The sequence below is a fragment of the Dermacentor variabilis genome, chromosome 8 (assembly GCF_050947875.1).
Source record: "Dermacentor variabilis isolate Ectoservices chromosome 8, ASM5094787v1, whole genome shotgun sequence".
NCBI classification, from domain to species: Eukaryota; Metazoa; Arthropoda; class Arachnida; order Ixodida; family Ixodidae; genus Dermacentor; species Dermacentor variabilis.
The window spans coordinates 110,826,713-110,845,962 of NC_134575.1; the positions used below are offsets into that span (position 1 = coordinate 110,826,713).

At 45.9% G+C, this 19,250-nt stretch overlaps 1 long non-coding RNA gene across 1 annotated transcript in view; it reads right to left on the minus strand.

Annotated features, from left to right (window-relative positions):
- Positions 1-1,299: 1,299 nt before the first annotated feature.
- Positions 1,300-19,250, minus strand: part of LOC142591231 (uncharacterized) — a 53,451-nt gene continuing 35,500 nt past the window's right edge. The window contains exon 3 of the long non-coding RNA XR_012830402.1: positions 1,300-1,668. This is a non-coding gene — a long non-coding RNA (uncharacterized LOC142591231). The remainder of the gene's footprint in view (positions 1,669-19,250) is intronic.

The following is a 19,250-nucleotide window of genomic DNA, read 5'->3' on the forward strand; positions in this document are numbered from 1 at the left end:
ACAGTGCCTTGTTATTTGAGGCGTGAGCTGGTTGCCTAAGGAGAGAGATGTACCGCAGTATATGTTCGTGACAAGATGAGGCGTGCGTCTGCAGCAAAGATCCGGCGCACCACGGTTCTCGTCTCGGACGCCTATCGCGGACTTCTCGGCAGTGCTACTAGATGGCGCTGCGTGCCGAGTTACTGTATCAGGAAAGAAACACTTTAAGATAACTCAAAGGGAAGCTCATTACTTTTCGAAGCGAGGTCGGTATGCCTTAGAACACGCATCTATAAAGCGAGATCTAAGAAGGAAGAAGCATGTGATTGCTGCGGTAAAGGTAGGGAACCTATAAAGCATGTTTTATTAGAATGTGAAGACGTCTACCCAGTGGTTCATTAGGCACCACTGGCCTTCTTGAAGTCCTTGGGTTCAGCGAGAGCAGTGGAAAAGTAAACATGTCCGCAATAGGGATTAGTAAGAGGCAATTGGAGGATTGGTCGAATAAAAGTAGGCAAACTACAAAAAATGGAGACGTACAAACGCACAGTTCGCAATAGGGGATAAGAAAATTTGGTTGTGGGAGTTCATAGTGTTTTTTTTATTGTTTAACCTAGGAAGGACATTAGGCAGTGTAATAGCAAGAGCTTGGTGGCGCAACCCACCAACCCATTCCAAAGGGGACGCTCATAACATCCACCCATCCATCCATCCATACATCCAAACGAACAAAGGTGTTGTCTGCAGCATCAAAAACCAAGAAACTACTGAGCACGTCCTTATAAAATGCGAAGGTCGTGTGTATCGCACGCATACCAGAAATGCGTGGAAATAAAAAGGATGCAACATCAATCGGTCAGCTGTTAAAACAAAGAATGTTTAGCGTAATTGTGGGAAAGACGTGAAGAAAATTTGATACTATCGCATCCATTACGTGGATATGTAGCGGTTCAAGGTAAATACAGAAGATCTCAGGAAGAGAAAAAGGAGTAGGCGATGTATACAAAGATGCTATAATGAAAAATATTTGTAGCATGCCTGCATAACTCAAGCAAGCTAGAATACCGTTTGAAAGGGGATGTCGGCAGATCATCATCATCAGCCGCAGCAGCAGAAGCGTCGAAACTTGAGGAAGCTTTCCCTCTAACCGAGATATCTCAGGAGCATCTTCAGACTTACCTTGAATAAAATTGCTCAATTCTTTGCTTGCACTTTCGATTTATTAGTGGAAATGAAACGTTTTTTTCTCCCGGCCTGCTGATAATATATGAATTTTTATTGCCTTGTTTAACTTTTTTATAAACATTTTCAGCCTGTGCAGAAATTTCCTCAATAGCTTTTTTTAACCCGGTAAAATTATTTATTTGAAAAAATAAGAAAGGAATACTCTTATAGTGTTTCACCTTCATGCGATTCACTTGAAACCCATGAATGTTGAAAGTTCTGTTCTGAGTCGCAAAAAAAGATATATTTCAGTGTCAGAGAATGCGATTTTGCTATAAACACATAGTGACGGGGAATAATTGCCATGTCATCATTCGATTTTCACCTGCCGACGGCGTCTACATATTGTTTGATTGTATTCAGCCACGGAGATATTACTGCATAACGACATGAATACATTCCGACATTCAGTATGGTTATGCGTGAGAGTGGGCCTTGTTACCCACGCGGAACAGCTCAGGGGACCTGAAAAAGAAAGTGTGCAGTGCACATAGTAAGACCACATTCTTGAATATCGTTGGCGATTGGTTCAGGTGTTATGAATAACAATATCGCCGATTAGCACCACATGTTTTTCATTCCTGTTGAAGTGTCAAATTTTAGTAACATACACCATTTTGTGTATGGAGTTTGCCGACACTAAACTTCCGTATGACATAAATTAATACATGGGGTGAAATTGGGACATGTACCGCGTACCGCTAGGGTGCATGCTCTCAGTGTACGCTGAGGTCACAAATGTTATCCACTGCATACGCAGCTGATATCGGCTTTCAGTGCTCTATATATCGATGCCGTGCCCTTTAGGTTCCATTGAACGTCTCAAGGACGGCGGCTTTTTTTAATTGAAGAGAACTAAATTTCTTAGTTTTTTTAATATGCTATCCTGGGCAAAACCTTTGAGGATATAAACATTTGAAATGTTACCTTCACGGACTGCAATAGCGCGTTTAAGGACAAAGACTGAGAAAAGAAAGGGGACTCCACACGTCTTTCGAGGTGCAGTGAAATGTATAAACATAGCGCATGACATGAAGCATGCATATTAAACATCATATAAGCAAATTATTTCATTCATCCTAATATGGCACTTACATCTAGGACACCATACTTGCTGCTTTACACCAGCGCTGGCATCAAGGGCATATGTTGGTAAACATATATTGAAGTACGTGAGCGCAACTGAGTACTCACGCATTTATGCACGCATCCACACACGCATACACTCAAGACCATCCCCCACAAGCAACGCTCACTAGAAGTTGTTTATTCTGCGAACTTAACCCATATTTACACAGAGGCACGCATTTGCAGCAACGAGCATCAAAGCCAAACACATAAGACAAAATACAAGTGGCACAGTTTATAGCTTTGTACCAAGAAATCAAAATTATTTCGGAAACAAGACTCTGGAGGGTTCACTGACCCAATGAGCCTTATTCTTTTCAATGAAAAAAAAACGGTTCTAATGATATGCACACTGTTAGCCTTGCGCTGCTTCCGACAACCTGCGTATCAGAAAGTCGTGCTTCACACTCGCATAATACAACGTGTGCAACAAGAGGCGCGTAATTGTCCTACTCTTTCTTAATATTTTGTGTGTGCTCCCTTTACCGGCCATTCAAACATTTCTCTATTTGCTCGACGTAATCTTTTGCGCAGGACAGTGGAACAGAGTATCCTACTCCCAAGGGGCACTTTTGCGAAGGTCGTCCCATGTTTTTTCAGGCATCCGTGCTTCCCGCCATTGCATATGCACGGGCACAGTTTCCCAAGTTTCTCGGGCGCCGAAAAAACATCGGCACTCCATGCTTGGCAGCGCCCTTCTTCAGACTGTAAGAGAGCATATGGATATATGGCACAACTTGTGGTTTGTTCTTTGAAGGTTCCCAAGCAGCTTGAACACTTTGTGTTGCAGGTTTTCGCTTCTGCATCAGTGATTCCGTCATCGTATCAACTAACTAGCCCAACACCAAGTTCTACAAAGCTCTGGTAAAGGTGTGTAGTGTAGTTTGATGGCTGTCGTGTGAGAAATCTATACGACTATACAAAAATGGCATTTCGCGCAGGAATATTTGGTATATTTCCTTCTGATACCACAAATAGCCTTATTCAAAGTATTCCCTTTTCAGTGGTGTTTACTCGAATATTTAAAAGTGCATAGAAACAATCCCTTTCTATCAGCATTGCAACGATATTTTTATTGTATGTGGATTGCAATGCGACTAGCAGAGCTGAAGGTTTCTTTGGTATAAATACATTATCGCCAGTGGTTACATACCTTTCATAACATCGACACTGGTATCATGTAGAATGTCGAGGAAGACATGATCTGTTTTGTACGTGGCATTGACGCGCTGTATTCGAACGACTGAAAAGCACTAAGGTACTTACCCGAGAGACGGCGCAATTTAGAAGAACCAAAAAGCACGTCAAATAATTTTGCCATTCATTTACAAAAAATCAAGCATATACTCGTGAAATAAAATTGACAAAATATTCTAGCGATGCATTCCCAACAGTTTTGCGATGGCTTTAAGCAACAAAACATTGCCCCTGTAAAACATCCAAATTATGAAAAATGTGTACTTGGCTGAGCTTAGGGTATAAAGCGTTTTTATTGATATTGTCATTGTAGAGATGTGTCTTCGAAGCGACTTGGAGTCCGCAAACTAAATACATCGCATTCGAGTCTCAAAACATGACATGTCTGTGAGCTTCATGTCGTTTTCATATCGTGCGAAACACACAAAACAGCGCATTTTACTGCCAGACCGTAATGATACCTACATTTTTTTACTTCGCATTACTACAAATACGGAGTGATGCAGAGATTGCGCGTTGTCCTACCGAGAAGAGTGCACTCTTTGGTGATATTTCCTAAAAAAACAGCTATAAATTTATCTCACAAACTACACTATACTTGGCAGTATGAACTGAAATTGCGTCTTTGATTCAAATACCAGCACACCGAATAGCCTTTGGGCCTACTCCACTCTCTCGTAAGCCAACAATCTGCATGGCCTCTCACCCTTCGAAAGTGCCATAGCTATGTGGGGGCTTCGCTTTAATACACGTTACTTAGCTGCATATATCTTCTCCAGTCATCCAGGTAGTCCATCCCTTGTGTTCAAATCTCGATTGCCCCTATACCTTTCCGGATTCAGATTGCACAGTGACCCAGAATAAAGGTGGGACAAACTCAAGGAGCAGAAAAAATCGCATGCAGCGTACTTTCACATTTCCTTCATCATGATAAATAAGCTCTCGTTTCCCAATGTCACTTCCAGCGAGAAGCCGATACCCTCCCTACTGAATTGTGTCCCTCGTTCACAATCCTTATTTCGAAGCATGGCAAATCCACCACCCTTTCAAACCTTAGGCCCTTTTCTCTTAATTATCATGTCGGGAATATTAAACCGCCTACAGGCTTACGCGCCCAGCATAATTTGTCGACGCGATTCAATTTCTTCCCACAACCAAATTGGTTTGTGCTCTCCCTTATCGAAAGAGGACGTATTGCTTGTTTTGTTAGCAACTGTCCTTTATACTTCAGGTTGTCAGGTTCATGCACTTGTTAGAGTACACGTCCGTAAATCAGTTGAAACCCTGATACAGAATTTCTACTCTTATATCCTTTATTACGCAAAGTTAAGACGCAATCAAAGACGGAAGAAAAGTTTCAGGAGCGGAAATAACGCTGTTTCTGGTTCTGAAACTTGTTACCGCCCTTGGTTGCGTCTTCGCGTATTACGGTGAACCAGGTAGCCGAACAAGTATTGATACCTATATCTCTTGTTTGTGGGTTCTTGCAATGCGTATGCATGGTGCCCTTGAAGGTGCCTTACTTCCTCCTAGCCTCTTCAACTTCGCTATGGCTTCACTTTCTGAAGCCTTTTCCACGACTCTGAATTGTGATTTCCTTTTCTGCGTGGACGACATCGCCATTTAGTGTACCCATGGGTCACTGGGGTAGGTGAAATCCACTCTTCAAACTGGTGTCGATCATGTTTCACAATTCCTCTCCCGCTCTAGCCTGCAAGCTGCCCGCAGGAAACCAGTGATTCTACTCACCTCCCGTTGCCACTACTAGAGGGCACAAACCTTGCTTATTGTGCTTCACTTAGACAACCGCACCATTCTTGCGACTTCGTACCGTCAGGTGCTGCTATTTTCTTTTGAGGACAATGGACAAAGGCTGTAGATACCGCCTGAAACACCTGCCACTAAATTACACACATTGTCCGCAGAGAGGTTTGGCGAAATGTGCAGCCAATGAGTGGTGAGCCAAATAACTGGTCACAGATTTTACCTCAAATAAACTCCTCTACAGGCTCCCGTAATTATTATTATTATTATTATTATTATTATTATTATTATTATTATTATTATTATTTGCTTTGAAAACATATATACATTTAACAGGAAAGGGAAAGCGAGGAACAGGCTGGCGACTGCCACCGGAAGAGGCACAACTGCTGCCTACTTTTAAGAAGGGAGGTGGCAGCAACATAGAAATGGAAGATGGGTAGGAAGGGAGGAAAGAGGAAAGAAAGAGGAACAGGACAGATCAAAAAGAGTAAAGTAGAACACACTGCACAGATCACACACAGTAGGGCCGGCCACTGAAGGTCACACAACGACAGAATGGTAAATAGAAGAAATATAATTGACGCTACAAACGTGAACCTAGGTTAGTTCGAGAAATGTAAGTAGAGCGCGATGAGTCTTATCACATTGAGACGCACAACCACTGGGTTAGAAACATTCGTCGAGGGCCCTACATCGTATGCCAAGGAGATGATTGTCTCTCATTAGGGACATGCGGTGCGCACTGAAAGTGGCACACTCCAATATCAAGTGCTGAAGTGTCTGACAGCAGCCGCTATATGTACAGGATTGACTGGCCACACGTCCTTATCTGTATAAAAGTTCCTGAGGAGCAGCCCCATACGACGCAACCTCAGCCAGAAACGATGACACACGCCGCCGTTGCCCGCCGCCATGGTCCCCCTCCGCGTCCGCGCCAGGGCGCCGACGCTGCCAGCACGCCCGACCGTCGCACAGCGCAACGCTCCAAGGAAGACCGATGTTTGGCGCGCCCCAACCGTCGTCCGCTCTGTTATCACTGTGGAGAAGCGAGCCACGTCTATCGCCGGTGCAGATACCGCGAAATGGACTAGGAAGGTTCGCCGTCAACGCTCCGCGCCCGCAGTAAGGTGCACACCCTCGCAATATCGCCGAGTACCTCGCCGCCACTCAGTGGAGCCCTCGACGACCGCACCACTGGTTCGCCTTTACCAGGCCGCCACCTGTCGCCACAGCGCCGGCCATACACTGGCGCAGCCCAGCTACGGTCCGTCACCCATACCTGTAAAACCAAAAGCAGCAACCGATGGAGGTGCTGTTTCTGTTATTCAAACTGATGAAGATCCTCCAGCACCAATGAAGACGCCGAAAAGACTATTTCGACGGCATAGCTTATAGGCTTTGCCGCCATGCCGACAAAGCCTAGAAGCAAATACGCCGGCGAAACAAGACCTCATGACGCCAACTTCCAGCCGCAGGACAACACGACGCAGCCGTGATCCGAGGCCAAGACCTAACTGCAACGCAAGACAAAGAACCACCGACTTCTGCGTGGTTCTCGATGGCTGCGCAGTTACCGCCTTAGCGGACACAGGATGCGACTCCTCCGTGATGAGTGGACCCATTGCCGCCCAATTGAAGAAAGTTAAGACTGCATGGGAATGCCCTCATATCTGGACAGCTGGAGGATACCTATTGATAGCGACAGGGATCTGTAGTGCAAGAATTACCGTTTATGACCGGACCTACTCGGCCACCTTCGTTACCTTCCAACAGTGTTCTCGAGATGTAGTTCTCGGCATGGAGTTCCTGAACCAACTGGCGTTATCATCGACGTGAGACCGAAGTCGATAACCCGGTCCACACACCATGCGATACCGATCGAGAGGCCTTCGAGTCAGCGTGCCTTGCGTGTACTTGACGACCAAGTCCACTTTGCGCCTCGCTATAGAATTGTCATTTCCGTCGGCAGGGAAAGACCAGCAGACGTAGAAGTCGTCATCGAGGGTGACTCTCGTCTAGTGCTCGATTAAGAAATTTGCGTCGCATGAGGGAGCGTTTTACTGCACGAAGAGAAAGCGAAAGTGATGCTGAAAAGTTCAGCAAGTAGTTCAAGCACATCAAGAAGGGCACAATGATCGCATACATCGAGAAAATTGTGAAAACAGCAATATGCTTGTCCTCTCGGATTCTGCCGCATCTACCCTACGACCAAAGTTCCCGAAACAGATTCGACGTATATCCAAGTCTCCCCATGAATAAACAGCAACAGCTGAGAATTCTTCTACGACGATACAAAGACGGATTTTCGACGTCATGGAGGATTCGACAAACACCAGCAGCAAAGCATTGCATATTAGCCGAAGAGTGTGCTCGACCACTCCGTTAGAGTCCTTACCAAGTTTCGACGCGAGAACGTGAAACTATAAGAGAATAACCTTGCGAAATGCTGTGCGACGACATCATACAGCCGTCGAAGAGCCCGTGGGCTTCTCCTGTAATATTACTGAAAAAAAAAAGACGGAGCCCTCCGTTTCTCCGTCAATTATCGTCGACTGAACAAGATCACGAAGAAGGACGTGCACCCCCTTCCACGGATAGAGGGTGCATTGGATCGGCTGTGCAGCGCTAAATACTTCTCCTCGATGGATCTCAAGACTGGCTACTAGCAAATAGAAGTAGGTGATAGGGATCGCGAAATGACGGCGTTCATCACGCCTGACTGCCTCTATTGGTTCAAGATCATGCCTTTCGGACAGTGCTCGGCGCCTGCAACGTTCTCTTTTGATGGGCACGGTGTTAGCAGGATAGAAGTGGCAGACAAGTCTTGTTTACTTGAATGACTTCATCGTCATCACTGGAAATTTCGACAATAACCTTAGCCGTCTTTCGACAGTACTAGGGACCATCAAGTCATCAGGGCTCAATCTCAACCAGGAAAAGTTCCGCTTCGCTTTCGACCCGCTCCTCTTCCTGGACCAGGTCATCAGAAAATCTGGAATCTGCCCTGACCCGCAGAAGGCAGCGGTCATCGTAAAGTTCCAGCAGCCCATCGACAACAAGGCAATGCATAGATTCCTTGGCACTACAAGCACTTTGTCGAGGACTGCTGCTGACACATCTAACTAAATGAAATTTCCAGTTCAAGTGGGAAACGCAGCAGGCCGTCGAATTTCAAGAACTCAAGCGTTACATGCAGTCGCCATCAGTATTGGCGCAATTCGACGAGCAGGCTGATATAGAAATCTACACCCCAGTAGGCTTGCCTTGGTGCCGTCCTAGTGAAGAGGAAAGCCGAACTTGAACGACGTATAGCTTACGTCAGCCGGTTGCTGTCGAAAGTGGAAGGCAATTAATCTACCACGGAAAAGGAATGCCTCGCTATAATTTGGGCTACAGCAATATTCCGCCCTTACCTATATGGCAGGCCGTTCAAAGCCGTCAGAGACCATGACGCGTTGTGTTGGCTAGCGAACACAAAGAACCCTTCAGGACGCCTAGCACAGTGGAGGCTTGGAATGCAATAATGTTACATCACTTTAACCTCCAAATCGCGCTTCCGTAGACCGGCCGCTATAAGATCACCAAGACGAGGTCAGCGAGTGGACTCGGAGTTCAGAAGCCTTGCTCAGTGTTCTCAAGCCGAAGCCGATTTTCTTCCCAGGCTATTTAGGCGCGGATTGTTTCCTTTTTCTTACGAAACAACGTCCTGGTGAATAACAACATTTTGCCATCTCAATGAAACCGCCTTCTCGTTGTGCCCACAGCGCTAGAGTCAGGGTTCCGCAATGCCTTTGACGATAATATGACAGGCGGGCACCTCAAGTTTTCTCGTGCGCTCGCAAGAATACGAGAGAAGTACTATTGGCAGCACCTGACCGCCGATGTCGCCCGTTACGTCATGACATCTCGAGACTGCCAGCGATGCAGGACACCACCGACAAGGCCAGCGGCATTACTAGAGCCCATCGACCCTGTTTGCCGACCTTGTCAGCCTATCGGTACAGATTCTTCGGGACCTTTTCTGACGCCAACATCGGGAAACAAGCGAATCCTCCTGGCCACCGACTGCTCTACCCGTTGCACCAAATCGAAAGGCCTGCCAAAAGCTAGAGCTGCGGAAGCCGCCAAATTTTTTGTCGAGAACATCCTCGTGCGATATGGTGTGCCAGAAGTCCTCATTACTGACAGAGGAACGGCTTTTGCAGCTGAGCTTACTCAAGCCATCCTGTAGTACAGCAAGAAAATTCACCGGAGGGCCACTGCCTACCACCTTCCAGACAACGCGCCTAACGGAACGACTGAACAAACGCTCACCGACAAGTTAGCGACGTATCGCCGTCAAACACAAGACGTCAGATTTCGTACTCCCATTTGTCACATTTGCTTACAACACGGCTGCGCAAGATATTTACTTACAATGCGGCATTGGAAGAAACAACACAGACCACGCGTTCAAGCTCGTTTAAGAAAGAACCAACGACGAATCTCGGCGCCATGTGGTGCACGTCACCGACGAAGAGAATCTCTAGGACGCCAGAGAAGCCCGACAGCTCGCCCGCCTGCGCATAAAGAACCAGCAGAGGACCGACAGCCGCCACTAAAATCTTCGACGACGCTACGCGGAATACCAGCCTTGTGACTACGTTTGGGTTTGGACCCCGATATGCCGACGAGGACTCAGCGAGAAACAATTGCGACGCTTATTCGGACCCGAGAAGATCCGACGTATTGGCGCACTAGACTATGAGGTCGTGCCGTACGGCATTCCGCATTCACAGAGGCGCCGCCCGCCACCTGAAGTGATCCACGTAGTGCGTCTTAAGCCCTTTTACGTCTGATGGCCGACTTTTTCACTGTATTTCAACTACAGGTGTTCTTGTTGTTCGCTTTTGTGTCTGCAGCGTCTGGACGATGCTTCATAAGATGGGGGTATCGACACGTGTACTTGTTTATCTTTCATCGGGGTTCCGTATGAAGTCTAAGGGCGATGCCGCGCGCCGTTGCCGTTGCCGTATGCTGTATGCGCGAGTGAAAGCGCGCTAGGGGAGCCGAAGATCTCGGCTCAATTTTGCGCGCACAAGGGAGGAGACCAGATAGGCAATGCGCTGTCTTCCGCCGCGCGAAACACCTTGGTGAGATAGGAGGGAGGTGAAGGGGCTTTGTCGTTGTTCTCCGGCAGCAATTGCACAGTTTGCGACCGCTCGCACGGGGAGCAAGCGGTGGTGAGGTAGCGCTGGAGGGAGGGGGTGGCGCTCTTGGGCGGCAGCAACTGCACACATCGCGCGGTTGCACGCGACCGCGCTCGCCGCTTAGTTTGTACATCTACGCCGTACATGGAACCAGCATTTTTTATTAAGGCATGCACTATTTTGTGCATATTTTTTATTGTTCAGGAGAAACATTTCTTTATTTATATCAGTCCTCGTAATTACATCATGGAAACGTACCACGTGTCCAGCGAATATATCAGTTTTCTTTTAGTTTGGTTCCTATTATGTGCGTGAACTCCCTGAATAAAATATCGGCTGTGAGTCAGCGCGGTTTTGCCGTGTTTGTCTTTGTCTGTACCGCTTTGGCACTAATACGAAAAGTACGATGAATTCTAACTAACTCGCCCACCGTGCTATCGTGTTCGATTAGTGTTGCGGACAGCTATGAGCACGGACATTGAAAATGTTGTTAGTAAGTGTGCAGTGTGCCAGAAGCACGCGTATAAAGCAGACAGCAAACGTCTTTTTATCCGCGTGGTTCCAGCGCATGCATGCTATTGTACCAGCCTAGGCATATTAGATATTCTGTGCGCGTGTGATGCATTACCCAACTTTCCTGAGGTAGAGCTCAAAAAACAAGAAGAGCTCGTGTTGTCACAAAATCGTGCGAAATGTATGCCAGATACGGCAAACGAATCAATATGTCCGCTGAGAATGAACTGTAGTTCTCGAAGCGCCAATTTCTGCTATTCTCAAAAAGATGCAATTTTAAACACGTAAATTGGATCCCCAGGTTTCTACTCACAACAGACTAGCAGAAAAAAGTGGTTCAGATGGTGAAACGAACCCTTTAAAAACTACCGGAAGAACAAATGACTTCTGGCTTGAACTGCTCAATTACAGATCAGGCCCCTTGCTGATAGGGCGACCACTTCGCACGCCTCGGTGGCATTCCCTTGAGCTACCCAGCTATGAGAAATCAACAAACCAAGCAGGCACTGCGTTCTCTAGTGTCGTTATATAAAGTACAATTACTAATACTTCACGGGGACAGGTGGGGCACAAAAGAAAGCGAGATCCGTGCGAAGCAGCCTAGGTAGTATCAGGTCCAGAGGGAAGAGGTTAAAGTTCAGGGGTGAAACTGGTAGCATCGGTTAGCTACCACCGAACGCATCACGAGCTATTCATCCAACGAGATCATCGCGTGCGGCAAAAGTGTCAACACTGGAAAATTAAGCCGACATACTTCTGCAGATACACCGTTAGTGACGCCCATTCACACAAGCACGGCTTTCAGAAGATCGATGCTCGAAGACCGCCTCAGCAACTTTGTTAAGTTTTCTTAGCACCTTGTTCTTTACCTAAATGGTTTTTCTGCCATCATTTTCTAAAGAAAAAGTGGCGTCTCGGACTTGATTGAGCCAAACTGCTTCGGGTGTACATGTTCGAATCATTACAATTGCCAAGCATGCCCGCTGGCAGTAGCTTCAAGGCCCGTTTCCTCAATGCCCTCTAGTAGCAAGTTTCATCTCCTACCTGCACTGATGAAATACAACAGGAAATAAAGCACGGTGACTTTTCGCCAGCTCACTCCTGGCCCGTTTGCATTGGTTGCGTGAAAGATGCATAACACCCTCGGCTCATTGGTTTTGAGAAAAAGGCTGTAAATTCTTATTCCAGAGGCCTTCTTTTTGGTGTCAGTGGAGAGTGTTTCTGGCATCCGAAAGGGTTGTCGTGTACCGTAAGCAAGACTGTGAAGCAAACGATTCTACAGTAGCTGTCTGTTTCGATTCCAAGCGCAGTGAGGGCAGGTATTTTATGTTGCAGATGGGCATGCAGCTGACGTATAGGCGGACAAGTTCGCTTTCGTTGCATGTAGGCGGCAAATAAAAAAACTTAGGCGTTCTTCGATCAGCGCATCCTATCTACCGAAGCGGCCTTCCATGAGGAATTTCCACAACTGAAATGTGCCTCATCCGGTCACCGTAAAGGCACAGGAGTTCGTCATGAGACAGTATTTCCTCGCCACGTTATGCTCTAATATGGCACACTGGTGAAGCTGGCGAATCCTCTTAAGGTTGTTGGCTACCTATTTGAGGACTGCGAATCGGGTTTTCGAAGCTCTATATCATCATCATCATCATCATCATCAGCCTAGTTACGCCCACTGCAGGGCAAAGGCCTCTCCCATACTTCTCCAACTACCCCGGTCATGTACTAATTGTGGCCATGTTGTCCCTGCAAACGTCTTAATGTCATCCGCCCACCTAACGTTCTGCCGCCCCCTGCTACGCATCCCTTCCCTTGGAATCCAGTCCGTAACCCTTAGTGACCATCGGTTATCTTCCCTCCTCATTACATGTCCGGCCCATGCCCATTTCTTTTTCTTGATTTCAACTAAGATGTCGTTTACCCGCGTTTGTTGCCTCACCCAATCTGCTCTTTTCTTATCCCTTAATGTCACACCCATCATTCTTCTTTCCATAGCTCGTTGCGTCGTCCTCAATTTCAGCAGAACCCTTTTCGTAAGTCTCCAGGTTTCTGCCCCATATGTGAGTACTGGTAACACACAGCTGTTATACACTTTCCTTTTGAGGGATAGTGGCATCCTGCTGTTCATGATTTGAGAATGCCTGCCAAACGCACCCCAGCCCATTCTTATTCTTCTGGTTATTTCAGCCTCATGATCCGGATCCGTGGTCACTACCTGCCCTAAGTAGATGTAGTCCCTTACCCCTTCCAGTGCTTCGCAACCTATCGTAAACTGCTGTTCTCTTCCGAGCCTGTTAAACATTACTTTAGTTTTCTGCAGATTAATTTTCAGACCCACCCTTCTGCTTTGCCTCTCCAGGTCAGTGAGCATGCATTGCAATTGGTCTCCTGAGTTACTAAGCAAGGCAATATCATCAGCGAATCGCAAGTTGCTAAGGTATTCTCCATCAACTTTTATCCCCAATTCTTCCCACTCCAGGCCTCTGAATACCTCCTGTAAACATGCTGTGAATAGCATTGGAGATATCGTATCTCCCTGTCTCACGCCTTTCTTTATAGGGATTTTGTTGCTTTCTTTGTGGAGGACTACGGTGGCTGTGGAGCCGCTATAGATATCTTCCAGTATCTTTACATATGGCTCATCTACACCCTGATTCCGTAATGCCTCCATGACTGCTGAGGTTTCGACTGAATCAAACGCTTTCTCGTAATCAATGAAAGCTAAATATAACGGTTGGTTATATTCTGCACATTTCTCTATCACTTGATTGATAGTGTGAATATGGTCTATTGTTGAGTAGCCTTTACGGAATCCTGCCTGGTCCTTTGATTGACAGAAGTCTAAGGTGTTCCTGATTCTATTTGCGATTACCTTAGTAAATACTTTGTAGGCAACGGACAGTAAGCTGATCAGTCTATAATTTTTCAAGTCTTTGGCGTCCCCTTTCTTATGGATTAGGATTATGTTAGCGTTCTTCCAAGATTCCGGTACGCTCGAGGTTATGAGGCATTGCGTATACAGGGTGGCCAGTTTCTCTAGAACAATCTGACCACCATCCTTCAACAAATCTGCTGTTACCTGATCCTCCCCAGCTGCCTTCCCCCTTTGCATAGCTCCTAAGGCTTTCTTTACTTCTTCTGGCGTTACCTGTGGGATTTCGAATTCCTCTAGGCTATTCTCTCTTCCACTATCGTCGTGGGTGCCACTGGTACTGTATAAATCTCTATAGAACTCCTCAGCCACTTGAACTATCTCATCCATATTAGCAGAGTCCTTCCATGTTTTTTCTGGTCACGAAACTGCCGCCTCAGTTTCATATAGCGCCAGCGCCCGCCGCTAGAGGCGCAACCGTGCATGAGAGGGCATGCGAACGCCGCTACCGCTGTGGTTGTGTGTGGGGCAGCCTCGGTATTCTAGCTTTCTCAACGTCCTCAACGATCGCTTTAGTTTCACGTAACTATTTTTAACATTGAATATAATTAAATTACTGCCTGAGCGTGTCTTCTGCGATGATATGAGCGCACGGGATGAAAAAAAAAGCCGCTCATAACATGGAGCTTGCGGCGGTCTCAGACCAAAAAGAAGAAAGATCTGGAATTTTAAGAGCCAGAACCACGATACGATTATGAGGCACGCCGTAGTGGGGGACTCGGGATTAGTTTTGACCACCTGGGATCCTTTAAAATGCACCTAAATTTAAATAAACGGGTGTTTTGCATTTCGCCCCCGTCGAAGTGCGTCCGCTGTACACGGCCGGGCGGTCCCGGTCCGGATTTCTTCGTCATCGCCGTTCGCCTCAACGCTTCGGTGGGCTCCGCTTTTTAATATTTGCCTTAAATTAAACACCGCGCATTCGCAACAAAACGCCAGTGGTCCCCACTTATCACCAGAGGAGTAAGCGCCAATTCTCCGTTGCGCATAGCGCCAGATTGTTCGCCGAGCACAGCTGTTCAGTTTCTGTTAAACTGTGGCATAGAAGAACTCTGTGGGCAGTATCTTATAACGAGATCAAAAGAATGAAATTGCTATTGCAAAGGGCTGCTACCGTAGAATACTTAATGACAAAGAAAAGGGAACTGAGCTGCTCCATGCGCTTAAGATTTCTTGCAAAGCGATGTCATTTCTGAATAAGATTTAGGTAGAATTAATGCAAGACTAACTTCGCTACTAAATGTCTTCCTAGACAATCACATGTAAGAAGACAGGACAGACAGACAGACCTGTCCTGTCTTCTTACATGTGATTGTCTAGAAAGCGCAACCAATGTTTCCTATTACAATGAACCAACTTGCCCAACAACGCATCCTGCTAAATGCTTTCGGTGCGGCTTTTAACAACGGATTAAGGCGAACCTGAAGTGTTAGGACCTGCACAGTTGAAACCAGCTGTAATTAGGCAATTGCCTTAGCAAGCAGTCGTTTAGAAGCGTCAGTAAGCCCAGCACTTCACTGCTCGTGGTTTCGACGCAGAAACGACGAGACTAGGCATTTTGGTTCTTAATTCGCAACTATTTACAATATGTTAAAATGTTGCAATCACCGGTCCTGATATTCTTATCATGGTCGAAAAATGAAAAAAAAAAACTTTATAATTCGATTAAGAAAATAAATAAAACGTGTTGGTGCAAAAACAAAATACAAGCACGATCATTTATTTATCATGTAAAATAAGCGCAGCGAAATACAGATAGCACGGAGGCGTCCGGTCACAAATGGTCCACCATTCACAATGCAAGAAGTTTGTTAAAAGCATGACACTGATATAATACGCATAAAGAAATAAGATCAAACGTGAGAGGTATGCATTGGGAGGCAGGAAACAAACACCAGCAAACGAATGGCAATAAGTACAGAATGCATAGTCGATTGTTTCTATAAACAAGAAAGTGTAAAGCATAAGCATTTCATAACACACGGCTAAAGAACTCTCAAACGAGTACAAGTAGCCACATCACAAATACAGCAATTTTTTTTTAAATGGCTTGTTAGAGATACCACCTTTCTACTTCCTCAGCTGTTACTTAAATATGCAGACAAAACTTGCTCAGCAAATCACAATACAAATGTAGCTAACAGTGTGCTAATAACCTTCTTAATCATAGCAGCTTATAGACTTAAAAGTACGTGCAATTGAAGAATTGTAGCCCATCATTAGCCAAGACTAAAGGACAATGAAAAATAAAACAATGCATATTATTCTGTTTTAACACTTGCATTTAAAGGAATTCTAATGCTATACCTTTCATAGATGGTCGGGGTAAGGGCGCTATTGCTGTGAACTACTCTATCCTGGTATAACACAAATTGAGGTTGCAACAAAGCATAAAGCAAATGTGTTCACCGTCGGCTTCTCACGCTCCAGGGACACGTCGTCGCCGTTGATGTTGAAATTGTACGCAGTGACGATGTCCGAGGCGTCAAAGTGTTTCGCGCACACACGTGTATACTTCGATTCGAAATTAAAACCGCCACTCTCCTGCCGCGGTATGGCCCGCTTCCATTTCTCGCGCTGCTCCTTGTTATTAGGTAAACAGAACAACGACACCTTTTCGGTCGTGCCCTTGTAGCCGGAATGGCACCCAGGCACGCAACACGTGTTCGGCATCGTTGTCCCACCCCACCACTTCAACCAAACAGCCCAACACTCGAAAAATAGCACAGCACATGCACAGAACGTACCCGAAAAGACAGCTCGCCTCGCACTGCGCACGCATTTCGGTACGCGAACGATGCCCTCTGTGGCACAGTGGCGCCGCGTCGCGGCACCTTTGGGCAGCATATGAACCTCTCCCATAGCGTGACGGCGGAGTTTCGTGACCAGAAAAACATGGAAGGACTCTGATATTAGTAACGATATTGCCGGCTTTGTCTCTTAACGCACACATCTGATTCTTGCCTATTCCTAGTTTCTTCTTCACTGTTTTTAGGCTTCCTCCGTTCCTGAGAGCCTGTTCAATTCTATCCATATTATAGTTCCTGATGTCCGCTGTCTTACGCTTGTTGATTAACTTAGAAAGTTCTGCCAGTTCTATTCTAGCTGTAGGGTTAGAGGCTTTCATACATTGGCGTTTCTTGATCAGATCTTTCGTCTCCTGCGATAGCTTACTGGTTTCCTGTCTAACGGAGTTACCACCGACTTCTATTGCGCACTCCTTAATGGTTCCCATGAGATAGTCGTTCATTGCTTCAACACTAAGGTCCTCTTCCTGAGTTAAAGCCGAATACATGTTCTGTAGCTTGATCCGGAATTCCTCTAGTTTCCCTCTTACCGCTAACTCATTGATTGGCTTCTTGTGTACCAGTTTCTTCCGTTCCCTCCTCAAGTCTAGGCTAATTCGAGTTCTTACCATCCTATGGTCACTGCAGCGTACCTTGCCGAGTACGTCTACATCTTGTATGATGCCAGGGTTCGCGCAGAGTATGAAGTCGATTTCATTTCTAGTCTCACCATTCGGGCTCCTCCACGTCCACTTTCGACTAACCCGCTTGCGGAAAAAGGTGTTCATTATCCGCATATTATTCTGTTCTGCAAACTCTACTAATAATTCTCCTCTGCTATTCCTAGAGCCTATGCCATATTCCCCCACTGACTTGTCTCCAGCCTGCTTCTTGCCTACCCTGGCATTGAAGTCGCCCATCAGTATAGTGTATTTTGTTTTGACTTTACCCATCGCCGATTCCACGTCTTCATAAAAGCTTTCGACTTCCTGGTCATCATGACTGCATGTAGGGGCATAGACTTGTACCACCTTCAATTTGTACCTCTTATTAAGTTTCACAACAAGACCTGCCACCCTCTCGTTAATGCTATAGAATTCCTGTATGTTACCAGCTATTTCCTTATTAATCAGGAATCCGACTCCTAGTTCTCGTCTCTCCGCTAAGCCCCGGTAACACAGTACATGCCCGCTTTTTAGCACTGTATATGCTTCTTTTGTCCTCCTAACCTCACTGAGCCCTATTATATCCCATTTACTACCCTCTAATTCCTCCAATAACACTGCTAGACTCGCCTCACTAGATAGCGTTCTAACGTTAAACGTTGCCAGGTTCAGATTCCAATGGCGGCCTGTCCGGAGCCAGGTATTCTTAGCACCCTCTGCAGCGTTACAGATCTGACCGCCGCCGTGGTCAGTTGCTTCGCGGCTGCTGCACACTAAGAAAAAAAGGAGTACCTCTTACTCTTTTCGGAGAGTCTGGACTCGCCACGTATACGACACACTTTGTGGGAGACACCCGAACTCCCTTTCGGAAGAGAGTCCCGAGACTATCCGTGCTCGATACAAGGTGGTTACGTGACTCCACACCCAATAGTCATGCATACTCTCTTGTAGTAGTCTCCTAACCCTCTCAAAAGGGTTACACGACTAGTGCTGAGGGAGTCCGTTAACTACTCTGCATGAGTCAGACGACTCAAGATAAGGGGTCACATGACCACTGCTGAAGGATTCGGGTAACTATTCTTGATGAGTCTGATGACTCCAGCAGTGTGTGTCAAGTTACCCTTAGTGTGTGGTGCAGGACTCTTGCAGATAGAGTAAAATAACTAATCCATGTAAGTCGTTTGACTCTCGGATGGCAGTGTCGAGCCGCTTTTCAAAATGTGTCACCAACTTTTGCTGTAAGTACACACCACTACGGCTAGTTCTCAAGATTCCTGTAAAAAGACAACACATAAGAACCCATAGCAAACTTGCCAAAAAAGACATGGCAGGTTAGCAACAAAAAGTTAACATTTCATCACCCTTTGTCGTCTTCTGGAAAATTCAAATGTATTAGTCAGCACAGAATCACCATGAAAGCAAGACAGTTCTTATTACTATTAAACTGGAATCAATAGCCAACCATGCAAAACAGTGTTAAATAAACATCCAATATGTAGCCTGCAGGTGCATATGCATGACACTGCAATGCAACTCAGAACCATAATGAGACCCCAAAATATTATGTAACTCGTGCAGAAGTTCAATTCAGCACTGCACAAGTCTCTAATGTCAAAAATTTATAAGTTAAACCTACTTCACTGTTCTTCAAGACGTGTTTTTATTTAGAATTACGATTTAACATTTTAAGCAAGTAAGCTACACATAACAAATAAAAAAGGCTGCACTTATGTACAAAGGAGACCCAGATAATCACGTGCAATAAAAACAATATTCCAACTTAGATTACATAATCTATGCATTATACTATGCTTGCTGAAAACAACTGGTTGGCAATTGATAATCCAATCTAACAGTAAAAACAGCTGTC